Source organism: Mastigoproctus giganteus, chromosome 3 (assembly GCF_048544385.1).
Source record: "Mastigoproctus giganteus isolate SK-2022 chromosome 3, ASM4854438v1, whole genome shotgun sequence".
NCBI lineage: Eukaryota > Metazoa > Arthropoda > Arachnida > Uropygi > Thelyphonidae > Mastigoproctus > Mastigoproctus giganteus.
In genome coordinates this window covers 175251079-175266307 of record NC_143577.1, presented here as the reverse complement: position 1 = coordinate 175266307, position 15229 = coordinate 175251079, and the positions used below count along the sequence as shown (strand labels likewise).

Below are 15229 nucleotides of genomic sequence, written 5' to 3'. Positions count from 1 at the left end.
ATTTGGTGGTGACGGGCTCGAACCCCGGTCTAATCAAGAAGCGTGTGGTACGCACTGCTGCTCCTTCCCACCTGGCTACGGAGGCACCAGAGTATTGTGTACAGGTCTGGAGACCTCATTTCTAGAACGAGTACAAAGAAGGGCAACAAGATGGGTGAGGGGAACAAAGGGGTGCTCTTAACAAGAAAGGCTTAAGTTCTGCAAATTGCAGTGCCTGGAGAGTAGGCACTTGTGAGGTAATCTGATTGAGGTGTATAAGGCCTTGAATGGGTTGAGCAAGCTGAATGCTGATGGGATTCTTCCTCTTGCTCAGATTAAGAACCTGAGGGGGCACATTTTTAAATTGAGGAAAGACAGTTGTAGAATAGATGTGTGGAAATTTTCCTTTAGCCAGCAGGTAGTTGATTGGCGGAACAGACTTCCATCTTTTGTTGTGGAAGTTGATAGCCTAAATAAATTTTTGAGCTGGAGGGGTGAAATGTGAGGGTTTTTTTTTTTTTTTTAGCTGATGCTGCATAAGCTTGCTTTCTTGCATAGTATGCCTCTACTAATGCTAATTTATTTTATGTCTGCATTTTGATTTGAACAGTGAATGGGATAATATAAATTAGGTGGACAGAGATTCGTGTGGTAGGCAACAACTGCCTGCAGGGAGCCAAACCATTTGATTTAAAATGGCACTACTATTGCAGTTAGTCCATAATTCATTCTGTTCTTGCCAAAGGGATATTCTGAGTAGAAATTGATCAGAAAGTTGTTGCCCTTTATGGCAAAAATGTCACAGAATCCTAGGGAGTCTATTTTTGTCACAAGTTCAAATGTGGTTACATGAATGTTCCAATTTTCCATGGTAGGTGAGGCCATAAACATCAAACACCCAAGTGAATGCACAACATGTTGATGTGGTTATTTTTGCTGATTATTAAGTGAATCTTCAAGAGCTTTCAATTTCATAACGAATCAAATTTGACATTGCCTATGAAGTACATCACTATCAGAAACGTGGTGGCTGCTAAAGTTTTTGATAGATGAACACAAATTAAAGCAGTCAGAGTGTTATCTTATTGTCAGCCCAATACCCTATAAAGAGCACAACATTCTTAATCAGCAATTCAGTGAAGTAGCAGGGTACTCAAAATGACCCCTGCGTGGCTAACAGTGGATAAAAATTATTTTTGAACTGATTTCATGATATAAAGAAATCTCCATTTGAACGCAGTTAATCAAATTTCATTAATTGTTCACATGCATCAATTATCATTTGACAGCATTTTACAATCAATACTATTCTTAAGCATTATCCTTTTAACAGTGGGGATCAAATATAAAAATAGCGAAATGCTTACTATAAGAATTCTATAACTTTATACAGGCATACCTCGAATAACGAATAGGATGCGTTCCACGAAATTACTTCGTTAAGCGAAACTTCGTTTTCAGAGGTAAAAATACTATGGCCAGAATAGGAATACGTTCCTACCTAAAGAAAATGAAAAGCTTTTTTTTCGAACAAAGAAAGTTTTATTAAATAAACAGTCAACTTACATACAAAGTGAAATCACATTTTAAAATAGGAGTCTAAAGTTGATTGCTTATGCTTTTTTTCTCTTTCATTTAACAATTGCCTATACGGAGTTATTGTATTTAACACTGATCGCTTAACTATAACACTTCTTCCTAAATCAGGATCATTTTCACTAAAAAAAATTTAAAACATTTTCAATGTCATTTAAGCACCTTTTTAAATCTTTGGTTGTTAACACTTTTTCGGCAGGAACTTCTTTAACTTCGCCTTCATTATCTTTGTCTTCGTTGCTAACAAGGTTTTCTAAATCTTCCACTGAAAAACCATCATCTTCTGCATTCAATAAATTTCTAACATCCTCTTCATCGACATTTTCGAAACCTATTGATTGAGCCATCTGGATAACTTCATTTCTAATTTCTTCTTCTAGTACAACTTCTGGCCATATTTTGCGCCAAACTCCATTTAAGCATTTCTTAGTGACTTCTTTCCAAGAACTATCAATGTTTTCAATTGCGTTTTTAATGGTGTAGTTTTTCCAAAAGGTTTTAACTGTCATTTCCTCTTTATCCTCTAGTTCAGTTAAATTGCTTAATGTTCGACGCAGATAATAAGCTTTAAATGATGCTATTACTTCCTGATCCAATGGTTGAATCAGGGAAGTTGTGTTTGCTGGAAGAAACACAACTTTGACAGGAATGCATGTGTCCAACGTGTTAAGATCAGTAGGATGTCCCGGAGCATTGTCTAACAACAAAAGAGCTTTTTCTTCAAAGTTGTTTTTTTGACAATACCGTGTTACTTCAGGACAAAAGTGGTTAACAAACCAATCAGTAAATAACTCCTTGGTAACCCACGCTTTTCTATTTGCTTTCCATATTACAGGTAAATTCATTTTTATGTTACCTTTTAACGCCCTCTGATTTTCTGAATGGTAAACTAATAACAATTTTAATTTATAATCGCCAGAGGCATTTGATCCAAAGAGTAACGTTAAACGGTCTTTGGCTGCTTTAAACCCAGCAGCTGATTTTTCTTAAATAGAAATGAAGCTTTTTGTTGGTAGCCGTTTCCAGAACAAACCGCTTTCGTCAACACTGAACACCAAATTTGGTGGAAAATTTTCACGTTCAATTATTTCCTTTAGTTTTTCTGGAAACTTATTTGCAGCTTTTCCTGTTAATTTTACACTATGAATCCTGGCCCATTTTTTAAATTTCTCGAACCAACCACGAGAAGCCCCAAAGGTTTCCGTAATTTCTTCAATTTGTTTAGATTTCAGGTGATTAAACTGGAATATTTTTTTTTTATGTTAAATGGGGCTTGAAATTGCGGACTTCGTTATATCGAAGCTTCGTTATCAGAGGTAACGTTAACCAAGGTATGCCTGTACTTGTCTGTGGGGATCACTGTTCAAACTGTTATGATTAAAGCCCCTCCCCTTTTGGGTTGGGGATTCTGTAGATATATTTATTTGCTCTATTTAATATTTAAACTATACATGCAGAAAGCCTTTTTAACTAATACTACATAGTTTCTCAGTACCTTTCAATATACACCAATGAGCCAAAATATTATGACCAACGAGTCGTTTTGCAAATCGAAGCAACTGCAGGTGAAATACAGTGTGTGCGTGGGTTGGGACATAGTATAAAAAACACCTGATACTGAGCTCCGTTAATCAGTGTTACTCTTGTTCTTCAGATGAGAAAGGCAGTGGACTTAAACGAGTTTGACAAAGGCCAAATTGTAATGGCCAGACGACTGGGTCAGAGCATATCTGAAACAGCACGGCTGGTGGGATGCTCATGGTCAGCTGTAAGTTAGTACCTACCGAAAGTGGTCCGAGGAGGGGAACTCATGAACTGCCAGTGAGGTGTTGGACGACCACGGCTTATCGATGCTCGAATTGAGTGAAGGCTCTCCCGGATGGTATGTGGCAACAGAAGGGAGACTGTGTCGCAACTCGCCGGTAGTTGGAATGCTGGTGACAGGAGTAATGTGTCACAACGCACAGTACATCGAACCCTGCTGAAAATGGGGCTGCATAGCTGCAGGCCACTCCGAGTGCCCACGCTAACCACAGTTCACCGGTGACAGTGCTTGCAATGGACATGTGAGCATCGGAATTGGACCTCGAGTGATTGCAAGAAGGTCGTCTGGTCTGATTAATCACATTTCCTGTTGTACCATGTGGACGGTCGGGTAAGTGCGCGTTGTTTACCTGGGGAAGTGATGGCACCTGGATGCACTGTGGGACAAAAACAAGCTGGTGGTGGTGGCGGTGTCATTTTTTGGGTGACATTCTGTTGAGATACCTTTTCTCTATTCATCCATGTGCCGAGCACTCTGACGCCTACCACCTATCTAAACATCATTGCTGACCAGGTACATCCTTTCATGGGAACGGTCTTCCCCTCTGGCAGCGCCTTCTTTCAGCAGGATAATGCGCCATGCCACACTGCCCGGATTGTTCGAGACTGGTTCGCGGAACATGAGGAAGACTTCCAGGTATTGCCCTGGGCTCCAAATTCCCCAAACATCAGTCCTATTGAGCATCTGTGGTATGTGTTGGAACAGCAACTTCGATCTGCGGCATCTCACCCACAAACCTTACAGGAGTGGAATTAAAGGATCTGCTGGTTACGTGTTGGTACGAGTAACACAAGACATTTAGAAATCTTGTAGCTTCCATGCCTCACCAGGTATGAGCTGTTTTCGCTGCACGTGGAGGACCAATGTCATAATAAGTAGGTGGTCGTAATGTTTTGGCTCAGCTGTGTATTTTTTTTATATGACCAGATTTTTATCCTAGTTGTTCACTCATTCAAGCATGTAAAAGATTCCTACTATTAATAATTTCTTTATTGCATTGTGGTCAGAAAATATTGACCTTTGTAGGAATACAGTTGCCACCTCACTATGATCCAGTGTCCTTGGGTTTAAATATAACTTGTTTAGGCCCTTGGTAGGTTAGTGGTGTAGCTAGAATTTTGGGCCTCTATGCAAAGTGAAGACCAACAAAGGGTCTCTCTCTCTCTCTCTCTCTCTCTCTCTCTGTGTTTATTAATTATATTAACTACATGGTGTAATGCAGCCCTAGGGCTTTTGCAGCACTTGATAGAAAAAATTTAATTCAATAAAAAATAATAATAAAATAAATAAACTACCTGTTTGACTCCCTCCTCATGTAGATATCTTCTCCATCTTACTTTTGAATTTTCCCACACTGTAAGCCTCAACTACCCATGGAGGCAACTTTTGCCATTAATTAACAACTCACTGGCTGAAAGAAAACTTCCTGCAATCCAATCTAAACTTTTTTCCCTGTAATTTGAATTTATGGCATGTGGTTTGGGAATTATTTATAAAAGTGTAGGTTTCACCTCATTCATTTTACTTTCCCCTTAAGCAGCTAAATCTTCTCTAAGGTGCCTAATTTCCAAGCTGTGTACTCACATATTTAAAAGCATTCTCCATATGGAAAGACTTTGAGTATGTGGACCAAAGAGCCTTTTGCCAATCTCACCAGGCACATTGCCCATCTTTGGATCCTTAATGTCTTTTTTTTTTTTTTAGGTGCAAAGTCCATACTTGATATCCCTATCCCCAGTAGCAGATGTTTGATAGAACACTATGGGCTTTTCTTACTGCATGTAGTAGTACTAATCGAGGCATGTGATGCAAGAAAGAAAGCTTACGTAGTGTCAGTCCAAAAAAAATAAAAAAATTTACACATCCATTTCGTCTAAATGTTTGTCCAGGTTCCTCCTTGAATTTATTTAAGCTATCAGCTTCCACAATGACAGATGGAAGTTTGTTCCAGCAATCAACTACCCACTGGCTAAAGGCAAATTTCCACACATCTATTCTATAACTGTCTTTCCTCAATTTGCATTTATTCCCCCTCAGCGTGTAATCTGAGCAAGAGTAAGAATGCCATCAGAATTGAGCCTGCTTAACCCATTCAAGGCCTTATACACCTGAATCAAATCACCTCGCAGGTGTCTAGTCTCCAGATGTTGCAATTTTGCAGAACTTAAGCCTTTCTTCATAAGAACACTCTTTTGTTCTCCTCACCAATCTTGTTGCTTTTCTCTGTACTCTCTCAAGCAACTCTACATCCTTCTTAAAATGAAGCCTCCAGACCTGTACTCAGTACTCAAGGTGTGGCCTGACCACTGCCTTATACAAAGGAATTCTTACCTCCTTTTCCCTACTAGCAAAATTCCTCTATGTCTACGCTGTTCGGAGAACTTCATGTTCAGCCATATCATTAACTCTAAAATTTTCCTTCCCTAATCGTTTTTAGTTTAATCCCATCCAGTGTATGTTATTTGTTGCTGTCTATCTAAATCATACTAACTGCCCTACTGATCTTGACATCATCTGCAAATTTTGACGTCATGCCCTCTATCAATGTCAATTAAGAAATGTTAAATGACAGTGGTGCTGGTACCACTGTCCTTTAGCAATGGTACCAGTACTGATCCTCGAGGAACTCCACTTCTTACATTAGCCCAATCTGAAGAATAACCATTAATCACACTCTTTGCTTCTTGCCTTGCAACCATCCTGTGATTCCAATGTATTATAGCTTATACAGTAATCTTTCATGTGATATAGAGTCAAATGCTTTGCTTTGAAATCCAATAAAGAATGGTGAAATTATTTGCTATATCCAGATCGTGAGTGACTGTCAAATTAGCTAAACAGGTTGGTTAAACATGATTTTCCCTTTATAAATCTGTGCTGTGTTTCCTTTTTCCTTCAGAATTCTATCTAAATGATCTTATACTGCACACTTAATCATTACTTTCATGATTTTTCCTGTTACTGAAGTCAGACTGACCAGTTGGTAATTACCCATTTGCTCCTAGATCCACATTTATGTACTGGTGATACATTGACAGTTTTCCAATTCAAGGAAATCTCTCGAGGGTCAGTGATGCTCTCATAATTAATCTTACTGGCTCGGTGAACTCTTGCTACCTCCCCAAAAATACTGGGTATATTCCATAAACTCCAGGGGCTTTACTTACCTTTAGGCTTGAAAGTTTTCTAATAAATAATCTGAAATTTCAATATTGCTAATTTCATGTTTTTCAGCTTAACATTACTGTTTTTATCACAACATTGAATTTTCTTAAGGTTTTCCTTAGTTTGTCATAGCACTCTTTCACTCTGTTGGAAAGGTCTGGGTTTGAATTTTGTCGAAAACCAGAGGAATTCTTGAAGGCCTTTTCAGTTGGCACTGCAGTTAGTCATTAATTTAATTTAGTGGATAAACTGAAAGCTGAAGATTTAATTAAAAACAAGATTTTTGTATCATTATAAATCAGTATTTTTTACTTATTGGTCCAGGTCTCTGTTGATATGTTATTCTTAACCTTTCAAAACCTATTTGCTTTTGTATTAGCATGAGTGGTCTTCCACTGTATAGACATGTGAAACTGGTAGCCAATGAGTCATAATGTCCCCACATATTTGTTTGCAGCCCTCAACTGTTTTCAGCTTTTGCACCTTTAATAGTGCTAACTCTAGATGAAAATAATAGTAATTGGTGATACTTAAAGGAATTTCTGATTCTTAAATTTAATTTCCAGGTCATTGTTATATAAAGTTGAATGTTCATAAATTAATTATTTGAATCTTCATAAATGGGTGGTCATGATATTGCACATTTTTTATGTAAGAAGAAATTTGCAGCATTTGAAAATATTAAATATTTGTTTCAGTAATCTAATTCTCCCAAGAGCTGCTGACAAGACACCAGCCCCCGAGAACTGCTGGTACTAAAGCAGCCTGTGAGCACTTCTGTCAAACAGTGAACTAGTTAGAGTCAAAATTAGAGTCATTTTAGAATTAAAATGTTAGAATTTTGGGAAGTAAGAAATCATGCACATTAGTATTAGCAGAGGCATTTGATGCAAGAAAGCAAGCTTATGCAGCATCAGCCAAAAAAAAAAATAAATAAATAAATAAAATAAATAAATAAAAAATAACCACTTCCGCTTCATCCCTCTGTTCGTTCGAAATCCCTATCCAGCTGAGCCTTAAACTTATTTAGGCTATCAACTTCCACGACAAGGGATGGAAGTCTGTTCCACCAACCAACCACCCGCTGGCTAAAGGCAAATTTCCGCACGTCCATCCTACATCTGTCTTTCCTCAATTTGAATTTATGCCCTCTCAGGTGATTATTCTGAGCAAGAGGAAGAATCCCATCAGCATTGAGCATGCTCACACCATTCAGGCTTTATACACCTCTATCAGATCACCTCGCTGGTGCCTAGTCTCCAGACACTGTAATTTGCAAAACTTAAGCCTTTCTTCGTAAGAGCACCCCTTTGTTCCATTCACTACTCTTGTTGCTCTTCTCTGTACCCGTTCCAGCAGCCCTACATCCTTCTTGAAATGAGGCCTCCAGGCCTGTATACAGTACTCTAGGTGTGGTCTGACCATTGCCTTATACAAGGGAATAATCACCTCCTTATCCCTGCTAGAAAAATTCCTGTATATCATTGACAATACACCATGAGCTACTCTTGCAGCCCGTCTGCACTGCTCAGAGAACTTCGTATCTGCCTGCACAATTACTCCCAGGTCCTTTTCATTCTCTACCACTGTCAGTGTATAACCACAGAGTTGATACGTTGCTCTGGGGTTGCTGTTTCCAATATGTAGTACTTTAAATTTGTCAATGTTAAACTTCATTTGCCACCTCTCAGCCCATCTGCTCAACCTTTCCAGATCCTGTTGCAGCAGCATAGTGTCAGTAGTGTCCTTGACAACCCTGCCAATCTTCGTATCATCTGCACACTTGGACATTAAGCTTGATATACCATCATCAATATCATTTATAAATACAGAAAACAGTAATGGACCCAATACTGAACCCTGAGTGACTCCACTAATAACATTAGGCCACGATGAGCAGTGTCCATTGATTACCACTCTCTGTCTTCTCCCCCTCAACCACCCCTTTATCCACAGCAGCAATTTGCCTCCAATGCCACACTGCTCCAATTTGTGCAGCAGTCTTCCATGTGCAACAGTATCAAAAGCCTTTCTAAGATCCAAGTATATAATATCAAAGTTATTCCCTGCATCCAGTTCTTTTGTGACTGCATCATAGTATCCAATCAAATTGGTCAGGCAAGACTTCCCCTTAACAAAACCATGCTGTGTCCGAGCTATAACTGAAGTCTTGTCTAGATGATCCTGCAGTGCTTCTTTAACAAGTGCCTCCATTAATTTTCCGGGAACAGAAGTTAAACTCACAGGTCTATAATTACTTGTGCCAGCCTTTGATCCTCCTTTGTGAATTGGGGTCACATTTGCACATCTCCAGTACATGGGTACCTCCCCTGAGTACAAGGAAGCTCTCATAATAATGGCTAAGGGTTTGCTTACTTCCTTTGCTGCCTCCTTTAATATAACTGGATAGATCCCATCCACCCCAGGTGCCTTTCTTGTGTTTATCTTCAACAATTTCTCCTCCACTTTACTCTCAGAGATTTAATGGGGTTCTGATATGGGGTTCACATATATTCTCGGCCTATAATAGAAACAAGATAATTAATTATACATATAGAAAGACTGATCTCCAAACCAGAAACCTGGTTTGGGGAGCAATCTTTCAATTTCCATTTGAGCAGTTTACAAATTCTTGTATGATGTCATTATTTTATGCAAATTTGATACCTTTAAAGATTTGGGAAGAGGTGGTAGTCCAAGAGGGTAAACATCTGATGATGATGAAGTAGATGTTTAGTTCAGCCAATTTTACACATGTCTATGTGTGTTGGAGCACTGTCCTGCAAAAACAGCGGGTGAGGCATCCCCTGTGTTTGGCCTTCAATTCCTCCTTTAGTTTGACCAAGATGATGAATAATGATAAATGCTCTGCAGTTATCATTTTACCCTTGCCAGGTAGTCAGAAAACAAAATCCCATCCTTGTCCCAAAAGACAGTGGCTATAACCTTCCCAGCAGACTTCTAGGTGTGGAATCTTTGGGGAGAATTATGCCCACCCCTTATTCTTTGGTCTCTATATCATAAGGAAGTAACCACATTTCATCCATGCTCACAATTTGTTATAAAAAATCATTGGCACCTTGCTCGAAATGGTGAAGAATGGCAGTTGAAGATGGGACAAGCTGTTGCTTTCGATCAGCATAAAGAATGTCATGACTAATATATCCAAAGCATTCCCTGGATGTGCCTAGAGTCTCGGCTATCTGTTTAGCAGAAATTTATCAATTAGTTAGTATTAGGTGTGAATGGAATTGACATTGTCAGGCACTGTTGCAAGATAATAAATAAATAAATCTTCTATATATATACTCCAGGATGATCAGGGGAGTTCACAAGATAGAGAGAATACAAAATAAATCAGTCAACTTCTGAGCACCGGGCACTCAGGATGAAGGGTCCGTAGTCACGAATGGTCGTTAGTGTAGTATCTCAAATAGAGAGCTTTATGGTAACTGAAAAAAGTTTCTAGTACCCTGGCTTGGCCTAAAACTGAGGAACTAACGAAAATGTTGTCTATTTGAGTCTTTCCAGTTGTGAATAACAAGGGTGGGAGAAGTGACTGCAACGTTTTCCTGCAGAAGCGATTAAAGCCTTGGGGAAGAAGCAACTGGCAGGTGAGGGCCATGCAAAACTCTGCGCAGGTGCCTCCCCACCACCACCTCAACACTGGCTCTCTGAGTACCGCCTTGCTGGGACAACTCCAGCTTTGAAAATTGTTAAAAAATACTTCTCATCGCAAAATTTATAAATGACCTTTATAGAATTATTAACTAACTATTTAGCAACCTTTTTTTAACCAAAATGAGAGTTACATAGTACAAAGAAGCATGCTATCGAAGTGCAATAAAAAATTGTTTTTTTTAATTTTAACACAAAACGTAAATGATAGATTTCAATCGGAATAGTTTTTTCCCTTGATAAGCATAGAATAATGCATGGCTAATGTGATTTTTAAATTTTTAGCTCCATTAGCGACAGAAATAGAGGGGGGACACGAAAAATTTTCCTGTCTGGCACCACCATTTTTAATTTAAAAAATATTTTAAAGCTACTTGTTGAGCTCTTTCCAATGGTGTGTAATAAGCTATAGGTTGTCAACAATATTTTTTGTTCCCCCCACATTTTACCTGCCATTTCTCAGACAAATTTTTGTCTACAATGATCAATATGGCTTTACGTTGGCCCACATAATGTACAAGCCCATGCAAAATTTCAAGTCAATAGGTTGAGTGGTTCCAGAGATATAATGCTGTGACAGACAGATGGATGGACAGACAGACAACCGGATGACATTATAAGGGTCCTTTGTTAGACTACGGACCCTAAACACAGCACCGTATTTAGTAGTCATGGGCTTGAACTTTGGTCACTGAAGGCACTTGTGCTTATGCACCCTCACACCTGACGATGCAAAGAAAAGAAAACTCGTTTTAAATTTTGCAATCCAGCTTTTGATGATTGCATAGCATGGATGCTGTTCTCTTAACATCAACGTATTAGCACAAATTTCCTTTGACGTTTCCCCTGTAGAAACAGGTATTTTATAATTGCTCTACCTTGAAGTTTGCTGAAAGTGTTATTTGGGCTGACATCCTTTCTTAAACCTGTAAAATGGTTATTAGGATTTTTTGAGGCAAATGGTCTGTTTAACGTAAAAAGATATTTTTTTTCATTAGCATTAGTAGAGGCATTTGATGCAAGAAAGCAAGCTTATGCAGCATCAGCCAAAAAAAAAAAAAAAAAAAACCCACTTCCACTTCACCCCTCTGTTCGTTCAAAATACCTGTCCAGCTGAGCTTTAAACTTATTTAGGCTATCAACCTCCACTACAAGGGATGGAAGTCTGTTCCACCAACCAACCACCCGCTGGCTAGTTGGTTGGTGGAACAGACTTCCATCCCTTGTAGCGGAGGTTGATAGTCTAAATAAGTTTAAGGCTCAGCTGGACAGGTATTTTGAACGAACAGAGGGGTGAAGTGGAAGTGGGTTTTTTTTTTTTTTTTTTTTGGCTGATGCTGCATAAGCTTGCTTTCTTGTATCAAATGCCTCTACTAATTCTAATGCTAATGAAAAAAATATATCTTTTTACGTTAAACAGACCATTTGCCTCAAAAAATCCTAATTTTCTTTAACTCTCTAAAAGAAAATTATAATTTTCTTTTATAATTCATTTTATTTGAGTAATTTTTAACACAAAGGGGTTTCTGTATCTTGGAAAAGTTTCTTCTATTACAGATCATTAAAGGTGAACTAGATAATCAATCCATATACTAAGAGGATGATATATACCCCCCACCCCCTCTGCTATTTCTCTTTTCACATTTTTAAATTTCTGGATATGAATTTTCCATATTAGTATATAGGATGGAATGGTAATTCTATAGCTACCACAACTGCTGAACCTAATTATTGCAGTCTTGGGCCTGACTTTTTCTCTCTCTGGTGCTTTAAGAGTTAGGTTGATCAGCTACTAACAAATTTACATGTAATGTAAAGAATTGGAATTTTGCTGATCATGTAACACCTGATGTGTTTGATCAGGTATGATAGGATGTTGACTTTTGTTGGGATGTAATACTGATGGTATATAGAACATCGTTGGTGATAGTCATATTGAGATGCTATGGTAATACAGCTTTCAAGACTATGTCTTCATTTAGTACATGGTATGTTTTGATAAGGTTTAAATATACAAAATTATAGGCTTACAAAGTAGTGATACAACTTTTGATTTATGCTGTATTTCATTTTACATTGGTAAATCAGTAACAGTAATGATAAGAAAGAGAAATTGGGAAGGCATAAGCATTTTGATCAACTTGTGATGCAAGCAAAGAACATTTATATACTCAACGTTGAGTATTTAATATGGTAGTAGTGATTTGCACTTAGAAAAATATTCAAATAACTGAGGGCTATCTTATGCTTAAGCATTAGCATTAGTAGAGGCATATGATGCAAGAAAGCAAGCTTATACAGCTTCATCCAAAAAAAAAAAAAAAAACCCTTCCCATTTCACCCATCCATTTGCTCCATATGTTTGTCTAGTTCTGCCTTGAATTTATTTAAACTGTCAACTTCTATAACGACAGATGGAACTTTGTTCCAGCAATCAAGCACCCACTGGCTAAAGGAAAATTTCTGCCCATCTATTCTACAACTGTCTTTCTTCAATTTGAATTTATGTCCCCTCAGTCAATTAATCTGGGCAAGAGGAAGAATTCCATCAGCATCGAGCCTTGAATGGTTTGAGCACGCTCAATCACATCACCTAGCAGGTGCCTAGTCTTCAGACACTGTAATTTGATCAGTAATCTTGTTGCTTCTCTGTACTTGTTCCAGCAGATCTACATCCTTCCTAAAAGAAAGTCTCCAGACCTGTATACGGTACTCAAGGTGTGGCCTGACCATTGCCTTATAGTGGTGTAGTGTTTTGGGGTGACTGTTATTTATATGAAGTTATGTCGTAGAAGTTAATATCAAAGCACTTATGGCAGTTGAAAGTCTGCCTGCCACTGAAGATACAGAATGAGATAGTCCTCAGTTCAAGGAACAACAGTGAAATGGATTTAGTTTTATCTGATTAAAGTTGGCATACATAAACTTATGCTAATATTAATATCAAATAAAATTAATATCCAGTTCACAATAAGTTAAAACAAGTTAATTGCTTTATATATTTTTTGATTGTTTGCTTTATTGATATTTATTTCATTTTTTAATCAATTTACAATGGAATATCCAAAGGCCGAGCCAGAGATGGAAAGGAATGATTGGAGAAAGATTTAGTTTTACATGGAATTAGGGAATATGCTGCTTAAATACTTTTTTGGTAAGTTTTTTTTTTTTTTTTTAATAATCTGTGAATATATCTATGTGCATATATATATATATATTTTAAATTAGTAGTTTTCATTGTTTCTTTCCATTGATTTTTATGTACAGACATTTAATAGTAATACTATTTTCTTGAAAGATTAATATTAGTTAATTACGCCCTTTGCACACTGATAAAATCATTTATCATTCAGCAATATGTTACAGCACTTTTACTGGAACCTTGCAAACTGGATTAAAGCACAGTAAACAAAGAAATCTGTAATGTGTATGAATAGTCGCTGAGCAGTTTTTCAGCTGTTTTTTAATTGGCTAAAATTGCCGAAACCCTCCACCTATTTTTCATTAAATACAATGTCTGTATTTAATGTTATCTGTTATTCAGTATTTGTTATTGAATAATCCATTCAGATGTATTTTTTCCATTGTTTCTTTTGACAGTTTTTTTTGTTTAATTTTCTAATAAAAAATGCTTCTTTGACTTTCCTTTTAGTCAATTTCCTCTCCCCTAATGTTTTGAACTTATGTTCATTGTACATGAATTTACATTAAACTGTTCAGATTTTTTTTTTTTTTTTTGTATTACATTTTTGAAATGTTCTTTTGTATGTTGGTCTGTGCAAGTTTATCCTTTATGACCTGTCTCCCTGACACATTATATTTCTTCTTTTTAGTAAAGGTGTCCATTCTAAACCATACATTTTTGCAGATCTGTCTTGTTTTTTCCCCAATCTCTTTAAAGTGTGGTACATTACAGATTCCATCATTTTATGATGTAATTTTTGTCTTTGACTTCCATTTTTCTTATTCCTGAATTTTATTAGTTTGCCTAAAAAAACCATTATTTGGTAACGTATTTTTGTCTCTATTTTTGTATTGTTTTCATAAATTGTAAGACATATGTTGATTAGAATTTTGAATAATCCAATTTGAATAATTAGGTTATTAAAATTATTCTTAGAATTTCAATATTGTGAGAATGATATTTAATCACTCAAGTACTATGAGAATGAGAAGTGAAATTTAATTCTTGTCTGGGCTTCTGGACATCTCCTAAAGTGCTTTTCACAAACCAGTTTTTGAGTGCACGTTCTCAATTGAACAAGTTTTAATTATTGTTAATTTAATATTATAGTGTAAGATACTTTAAAGAGCATATCTTTGTGTTATAATTAGTATTATATTAGGTATATTGTTATATTTTTATTATAACTTTTTTATTTGTATTTATAACATTTTATTTTTATTTGTTATAATTTTAGGTTTCTTAGACTTGTTTGTTTGTTTGTTATTTGGTTTTTAGGAGCATTAGCAACTAAGGCCATATTGCTCCAGGATATGCGGTGGTCATTCCCTGACCTTTCCGCATCCTCCGTATTTGGTGGTGACGGGCTCGAACCCCGGTCTAATCAAGAAGCGTGTGCTACGCACTGCTGCTGCTCCTTCCCACCTGGCTACAGGAAACCATTTCTTAGACTTATTGGGATAGACATAACTATTGTCTTTAAGGGATAAGCTTGTAGTTTTGATTTCCGAAGTAGGTGACTCACTAGAAGATAACTCATCAAGGGTAATTACTTTGTTAGAACTAGATTGACAGAACTAAATTTCAATCTTATTCAGTTTATCATGATTTTTTTGTAATTTTAGTTTAATTTTTAAGTGGGGTACTTTTAAAAGGTAACTTATCAGGTGCTTTATTTTGATATTTTTGTTATTTAAATCTTGACTTAAACATAATTACAGTTTCAACTGTAAAAGATATGCATAACATCCCACAGGATAATTTGACTGATGGGAGAATTGTTACTGTTGATCCACCTGCAA

General features: G+C 37.0%; 1 long non-coding RNA gene across 1 annotated transcript in view; it reads left to right on the top strand.

Annotated features, from left to right (window-relative positions):
• Positions 1–15229, top strand: part of LOC150088425 (uncharacterized) — a 127084-nt gene that overhangs the window by 31556 nt on the left and 80299 nt on the right. The window contains exon 2 of the long non-coding RNA XR_016546793.1: positions 13313–13397. This is a non-coding gene — a long non-coding RNA (uncharacterized LOC150088425). The remainder of the gene's footprint in view (positions 1–13312; positions 13398–15229) is intronic.